The sequence below is a fragment of the Phasianus colchicus genome, chromosome 9, assembly GCF_987193195.1.
Source record: "Phasianus colchicus chromosome 9, bPhaCol1.hap1.1, whole genome shotgun sequence".
In the NCBI taxonomy this organism is placed as follows: domain Eukaryota; kingdom Metazoa; phylum Chordata; class Aves; order Galliformes; family Phasianidae; genus Phasianus; species Phasianus colchicus.
The window spans coordinates 9,229,149-9,236,949 of NC_143444.1; the positions used below are offsets into that span (position 1 = coordinate 9,229,149).

The 7,801-nt window shown below is 49.7% G+C and overlaps 1 protein-coding gene across 2 annotated transcripts in view; it reads left to right on the top strand.

The window, feature by feature from the left end:
• The window catches only part of FASLG (Fas ligand), a 143,751-nt gene extending 136,119 nt beyond the window's left edge, over nt 1-7,632 (top strand). Inside the window, exons 8-12 of one of the 2 annotated variants that reach the window (XM_090146100.1) lie at nt 841-983; nt 1,072-1,158; nt 1,285-1,797; nt 2,571-2,742; nt 3,771-7,632. The gene's annotated coding sequence lies outside the window, so the exon portion shown is untranslated. Of the gene's footprint in view, nt 1-840; nt 1,798-2,570; nt 2,743-3,770 lie in introns of both variants that reach the window. The other variant, XM_031595710.2, reaches the window with a different exon arrangement.
• Nucleotides 7,633-7,801: the final 169 nt, after the last annotated feature.

A 7,801-nucleotide genomic window follows, 5' to 3' on the forward strand; every position in this document is an offset into this window, starting at 1 on the left:
AAATTTAAAAAAAATCCCAGAGAAGTTCAGCTGATAATGCAGTGGAGTCATCTGCGTAGTGCTAGGAGAGGGCGCAGTCATGTCTCTCCAGCCAGTGATATCATCAATACCACTATGACTTGTGCAGAATATAGGTTGGAAGAAACAGAATTGCCGGTGTTGGCTGGAAACGTTCAGGTGCAGTGTGTGTCTGCAGGCAGTTGCATGGCCAACCAGCAGCCTGAGTCACACAACAGGCTAAGAGCCGAACTTGGGTGCTAAAACTTTATCCCCTAGCATCTCCAGAGAGACGTGGCACCTCTTGGCACTCCTCCAGCTACCATTTTCTCCAGCGAATGAGCAGTTTAAGCAAACTTTGTCATTCCTAATCGCATCACCCACCTTTGAGAAGCCCTTGCCAAGGAGGGCAGGCAGGCTGCCTGCATCTTTTCCCAGTTTCAAATCCAGTCCTAGGCTGCTAAAGATGAGGATCCCATCCTCAGCTAGATTCTGATGCAGAGATGTGATCTGGCCACGGGGGAGGCAGCCAAGTGGCGAGGTTAGATTTCAGACTCGCAGGCATGGGGAAGCTGCTGGAGGCACATGCTGTTTGGGAAGCCAGCTCCTCCACAGCAGGTGGCTGCAGCAAGGAACCATGTAAGCTCCCAGGAGAGCAGTGTTGCTCTCTGGTGCTTACACTTGTGGTTACTCAGCACTGTCACATGCCTTGGTTGGTACTGAATCCAAGAGAAATGAGTTTGTTTGCCTTGGGTTTCCTGTGGGTTCTTCCATTAAGAATTCCTTTGAGTTACTGGATCTTGACTTTCTCTGAGACTACTGCTCTTATTTACTGCATGCAAGGTCCAGGAGAGGACAAACTACAGGAAATGACCATAGGGAGCAGCAGCAGTGGGATGGTGATGGCTCTGTCATGCATCAACTTGATAAGGTCAGCCACGGTCGTCCTCATGGAGAGCAGCCAAGGTGCTCAAGGTGCAGCTGAGGTAACAGCTCCTTCCCTCACAGTCCCCATGTTCCTGAAAGTTTGTATGTGTTCCCATACAAACTGTAACAATTCGGATGTTTTGAAAGGTCCTTGCCAGTGGTGAGGGACTCCAGACATATTACTCACTCTGCAAAAGACTCCAGACCATGTCATGCTTCTTGTTAGGCTTGCATGTGAGTTTCTTTTCTTTGGTCCTTCACCAAGATTCTACTACCCCACTGCGGAGCACATCTCATCTGTGCAGCTGTCTTTGGGAAAAGGGCTATTAACCTACTGTATTATTTTTTTTTTAAAAAAAGGAAATCTGCAAGCACGGTGTAATGCACAGCACGGGGGTGTGAGATGGTGTTGTGGGTTCGAGCTGTTCTCACCACTAATCTGTCTTCTGGAGGTCTGTGCCAGCACTGGGGTATGCCCCCTGCCCTTGATGTCCCCAGCCCTAACCCTGCCGCTGCTACCAGCTTCACGCCTGTGACCCCAGTGGTTGTGACTGTAGGAAAGATGACTTCCTCCAGTCATCTGGCTGGCAGCCACGTCATTTCTTCATCAGCTTTTGGGGGAGTGTTTCCCACCCTGCACATGGCTGGAGGCTGGCTGTGTCCCCAGCCGGGGGCTGCTCCCTTGGGTCTCTGCCCCCTGGTGCTCTGACTCACCAAGATGAGTCTGAAACAAAGAGCTCTCATAAAATCTACAGGAAGATGTGTGTGAAAATAGAGATCTCATTTACCGAGACACCACCAACTCCTCACTGGAACCAGCAAATGAAAAGACAGCACTCTTGTGCCCAGCAAGATCCCAGACCTGCTTCCTGGGTAAGTTCTGAGCCAGGTAGGAGTAGGGCACAGCAGGGACATGAAGCGGTGAGCTTCAGGCTAGTGATCCCAGGAGAGAATTGGACGTGAGATGAGGTACTTCAAAAATAGAAAACTCACGTCTGAAATGAGCAGAAAAACCACAGATAGGGACAGTGTTAAGATGTGGCTAAACTGCTGAGGAATTCCCCCCATGGAGTGCACCACGCATCAGCCTTAGCTGCTGCCTCCCAGCCCCACACGGCCACCATGGAGCCAGGGGGAGGCTCGGGGGGATTTCTGCAGGGACTGGGGCAGCACGTGGGGCAGCACATGGGGAACCAGAGCCTCACGCAGCAACCCCATCTCACAGCTCCATTTCTCCAGACTGTAAATGAGCCAGAGTACAGCATGCACCTGCTTCACCAGTGCAAGGCAGGTGGCACTGCTATCATGTCCTGACGTGCTCCAGACATGCCTCCATGCTCTGAAAGGGATCCTTAGCTTTTCTTCCCTCCCTGGTTTCAGTTTTGAAAGCAGCAGCAGCTCCATGCCTCAGACATGGCAGGAGATGCTCCTACAGTGCCCTCAGTGCCCGGGCGAGAGGTCAGCCTGGTTCCCAGCTTCAGCCCAACGCAGAGGGCAGCGTGAGGCTGAGGCCACGCTTAGACCACGCTTCCAGAGGGACTGGATGGTTGAGAAAACACTGTGATAGCAGTGCTCATTCCAGCCTCACAGCTGTCTGATGCAGTGCAGGCTCTGAGGGGCATCCACTGTTTTTTTTTCCTCTACAGTTGTCATTGTCGGAAACCATTAAGGAATGAGCCAGCAAAGGCCCGGAAAGATTCCATGAGTAATAATCTTGGAGCTTTGCCCAGGCTTAATAACAGAATAACAAACAACAACATGAATAAAGGGAGAGCAGGCTGTGTGCAAGAGGTCTCCAGTGGCTGCAGGATCTATGAAGTAAGTCCATGCTTTTTGTTGTTTTCTACATACTCCCATTTACTAGAAGCAAAAGTGATGTTAGGAGTCTGTTTCTGAGACAGTGATGGACAGATGTGCCAAGAGCTCACCCTTGTTGTAATGCCAGCAGAGGCACCCTTAGAGCCATGCACTACCCATGGCTCTCTGGTGGGTGCTGCCCCTTGCACCTCAGGGCTGATCTGGAGGTGCCTGCAGTGCTCACAGCCCTGCAGAGCTCAGCTGAGGCCGAGCCTGAATCCAGCCCCACAGGGTGCTGTGGGAGAAGGCATGGGCTCACACGGGGAGCTTCAGAAAAGGGAGACGTCATGTTATTCCACAGCACATGCAGAAGCACGGCTGTGGTTAAGCACCAGCTCTGAGGTATTGCTCATTTGCATCTTGTGCTACCTCAGGCTCTTTGATGTCTCACGTGAGGTTCTGGTGCCCGGGTTGCCTGGAGCTCCCACACAGCCCAGCAGGATGGCTGTGCCTGTGCTGCCCTCCAGGCCACCTGTGTGGCCGTGTGCCCTGTTGCATCCCCATCCCCGCAGCAGCAGGTTGCACCAGCAGCAGCATGGCACCCATTGGACTCAATGGGTACCGCTTCCCCACTGCCAGCAAGGGATCCAGGATCAGGTGCATGCCTGTGTCCCCTCAAGTACAGGGAAGGATGCTCCTGCCTCAGCTTATGCCTTTGTGTTACTGCTGTTAGGAGGGGCACACCCCTGTGTGATCCTCGCTAGGTGCCACCTACCAGCCTCTATTTTCAGAAAAGGGCTACCCTACCTCCAGAGCTTTTTGGTGCTTGCCCATCAGGTGTGGGCTGCTGAGACCTAGAGGAGCCAGAGGGCTCCCATTCAGTGACAGCAGCACAGGAGGGCAGGGTGGCAATGCCAGTAAAGTTGCTAAGTCTCTTAGTGGGAAAGACAGATTGCAGGGGGAGGAAGCAACTCCTCAGAGTCCCTTCAGTCACCTCCCATAACTCCTAGGGTAGGTCCTCAGCCTTTCTTTGCTTTTTTTCTATATAGGATTTGGTTGTTGATGCTGAGTTTTAAGACAATTGGCTCTTCAGGAACCGGCTCCTCCCTTGAGTATCTCAGTGAAGGATAGCATTCTGTATGTGGCACACCATCTTCTTGGTCTCTTCAAAGGTATGAATGCATCCACCAAGCCCCTGGAGGCTGGGACTGCCCTCCTGGGGTGAGTCAGTCCACAGAAACACAGTAGGGATCAGCTGTGCTGAGCAACAGAACATTGTGCCTTCAGCATGACAAGACACTGTGTGTGTATACTCATGCCTACACAAAGGCGTTTGTCTTTTCTGTTTTTTCTAACCATGCGTGTCCTGAAGTCTCAAATAATGCAAATTGTCCCTGTTATTGCCCATACACGTAGCTCCCTATGCTGTGTTTTTCTTGACAGCTCCAGGAACACAGTATTAGGAATCTGCAGCACCCCACAATGCACAACCCCACCTCCACACACAGGTGAAGGGGAATGCAATTGTCACCCACTCATTCAATCCCTTCTGCTTCTCCAATGTTTTGCTGTCTTCCTTTGGGAACAAGGATGCTGAAGATGGCAGGACTACACCAGCTGTTTTGGAAACAGGATGCTCTGCTTGAGCGTCAGCAGTGCTGCCTTTGCAGCAGGCAGGAGTGAAACTGAGAAACCTAAAGCAAAGGGATAATGCAGCTGCTGTGTGAACAGCTCCAGGATGCTTAGCTCAGCTGTAAGTGGGGGTGTGGGGAAGGCAGTGGCACATCCTTGCCCTTTGAATGTGGGCCAGGAAAGGGAGCCGTATCTCAGCAAGGCACCTTACACATGGGGGCCAGGCTGGTCCATGGGGCACTGCACTGCTGTAGGGCAGGAACAGGGCCAGCCACAGGAGGGATGCACACAGCTGCAACACAGGACAAAACTAGAGGAGAGGTGCTGACAGATGCAGCCCAGAAGAGGTGGAGGTGCCCAAGGCCAGGTTGGATGGGGCCCTGGACAGCCTGATCTGGTGGGAGGCAGCCAGCTCACGGCAGGGGGTTGGAACTGGGTGAGCATTAAGGTCCCTTCTAACCCAAGCCATTCTGTGATCCTATGAAAGCCTACTTAAGCCCAAAAGACTGTTATATCTGAACATCAACCCTCTATGCTGTAAGTGGATGAGAATGGAGAGAAAGCTGGTGGGTGAGCATTAGTCTGAAACCAAAACTTAATCTGTGACAGGCTTTAAAAACAAACAAATATGACAACTTGAAACAATCTTCTGGTGAATATTTTGGAGAAAGCGAGGGCAGAGGTAAATTTAAAGCAGACTGATCTGCCTTGTGATTTCTTTCTGGTGGGAAAATAGCATTTCTAATAAGAAATGAAAGTTTCAGTGGAAAACGTCTGAAATGTTGCTTTAGGGAAAAGCAACATGAGAGTATCTGCTACCATCAGCATTTCACACAGTTTAATAACAAAGTACAAATATCTGAGAAACAAGTCCATAGTTCACAGCAACACCTACCCCCTGCTGGCTTTCTAAACCCTGGCTGGAAGATCCACTCCTGAGATAGACATCAAGCACCCTGGGAGACTGCTGCTGTCCAGCAGACAAATGAAAAGCCCTCAAGCAGGCTTATCTACCATCAGCTGCAGCAGGGTGACAACTCCAGAAGGTGCTGGGAAGACTCCTCAGACAGGGCCAAGCCACCATGTAGGATGTAACAGCACCTTACTGCATGGCACCACGGCAGGAGGCATAAGGAAGAATGAGGAGAAAGGGCCACAGCTCATACTTGGATAGGAACATTGGTTGCAGCACTCTAGAGCAAGGGCTGAAGGTCATCATAAGGCTGAAAAAGGTTATGGGTTGTTCCATGGCACAACCAGCAGCCTTTCCTGTAGGCAAAGCTCCCCTTCTCTTTCTGCTTATCAAAGTAGAGTTTCAGAAGTGGCATGTCATTGCACAGAAACAGATATCTGATTCCGGGCACTTTTAAATGCAACAAAGACATAGAAAAACCCACCAACAGGAAACTGGTTTCAGCAATTCAAATGGAAACAATGCATTAATAATAGCTAGCCCTTTTATAACGTACAGCAGTCAAGGCAGTCACTGAGCTGACACTTATCCTCTTCAGCAATGATCCCTGCAGCACCACTCAGATACCAGGCCAGAGGTGGCCAGGTGAGCCCTTGAGCACCTTCCTGGCCAGCCAGCAGCAAAGGGAGGGGCAGGATGTAGGGCAATGCCTTCCAATTCTTTCAACATGCTGTACCCCCACTGTTACAGGAAGGCCAGTGTTTCAACAAGAGACCCAGGGGCAGCTTGTACCACTCAAACACAGAACCCTTTTAGCTTACATGGCCCTCAGCTAGAACAAGCACAGGCCTCCGAGACTTCACACGAGCATCCTCAGTCTACGGGTGTGAAAACCCCATCAACCAGATGCTATCTAGAGACACAAATTCATTTCCCAGCAATAAATTAATCAAAAATACTATAAAAGAGAACTTCACTTGCATGAAGCATTTCTCAGTGAAAAGATTATTCTTACAGTTAAATTCATACAGTTAAAACTCAACTCTACTTCAGCCTGTTGTGAACTAGGAAAAAAGGAAACCATCTGATTGGAGCCTTTGACTACAACCAAACTCGGTCCCAGGACCACAGGTAAGTTACAGAGGCTGCTCAGGGGTGGCCAGCAGAAACCTGAACCTTGTCCCTGACAAACAGCCTCACCTGGAGCATGTGAGGGATGCATAGAACATATCACACAACTCCTCAAAACATGTCTTGAACAAGAGTCTTGAAGGAAACTGGCTAGCGCTGCTCTCTCAACATGAACTAAGATCTCCTTGTGTCTCCCTGTCAAGGGAGACCCCAGTGTTTGGGCACAAGTGATGTGTGTTTCTTGCAAACTTCTTGCAGCTGTGCAAGTAAGGTGGGGATTACCAAGTACAGTATTCCCTTGAGCCCGTGTTTGCCTCAAGGGTTGGTAAATATTGGCCTTCTCGGGCAGGATGGGTGCATTTACCTGATCCAGCTTCCCTGTCCCAGGTGGAGAGCAGAACCTTTTTCAAACCCCAGTTTGGGGCTCCTGGGTATTCACAAATACAGTGAATTTTTTTTCCCCCCACAGATTAAAGGAAAACTCGAGAGTGAGTAAGATAAGAAGCTCTAGCCTATGCTACAATAAGACTCTTGATGCAAAGAAAGGTCCAAGACCATGGAAAAAGCCTTCAGTGGTGAAGATGATGGGAAAGCAGGACAGATTGCCACAGATAACTGAAAGCTTCCATTGTAAGTTTTTAAAATAACATCCATCAGGAAGAGCTTAGGTCAAGCTCAGCCTACATGGGTCTTGGGGCACAAATCTCCCACTCTGTGAAACAGAGCTGACAATTTCCTTATTCAAGCTTTTTTTGCGCGGCAGGTGTCCCAGTTAACCTGCTTTTTGTAGTGTGGAACTGATGACTCAGCTCTTCAGAACAGGAGGCTGTCTGCAGAGCCTTCCTTCTAGCACATACAAACAAAAGAGAAGAGCACTTCTTTTGCTGTGTCTCATATTGTGTTTTGGAACTCACTTGTGATGCTCTCAGAGGCTCTGTGCTCCCTTCAGACCTGAAATCCTCACAGCTGCCACAAAGTTTCTAGCAAACAAACTCAGTGCTTTCATTTTACACCAGAAACAACAATTATGTGGGAAATCCCCCTCCCACACCCTGGAGTCCATACTTTAGGTAGCTAGAGCTCATCATATACAGCTATATAGGTTCAGTCCTGGTTTTAAGATCTATAATGTAAAAAAAGTCACTGGGGTAAACTTTTAAGATAAGCATACCAAGCCTCTTCAGATTGAGCCCTCAACTATACGAAAATGGCAGCAGAGAGTAGGAGACCAAAATAAGCCTTCATCCTCCTCCCTCTGACTACCCTCTTGCTCAACCCTACACTGCCCTACCTCAGCCAATACAACCTACCAAGTGTAGAGCTGCTTTCATTCTGCCAGGCCCTACTGAGTTCTCTGCTGTTGCCTTTCCCAGTTTCTCCATTACCCTGAAGTGGTCTTCTCAG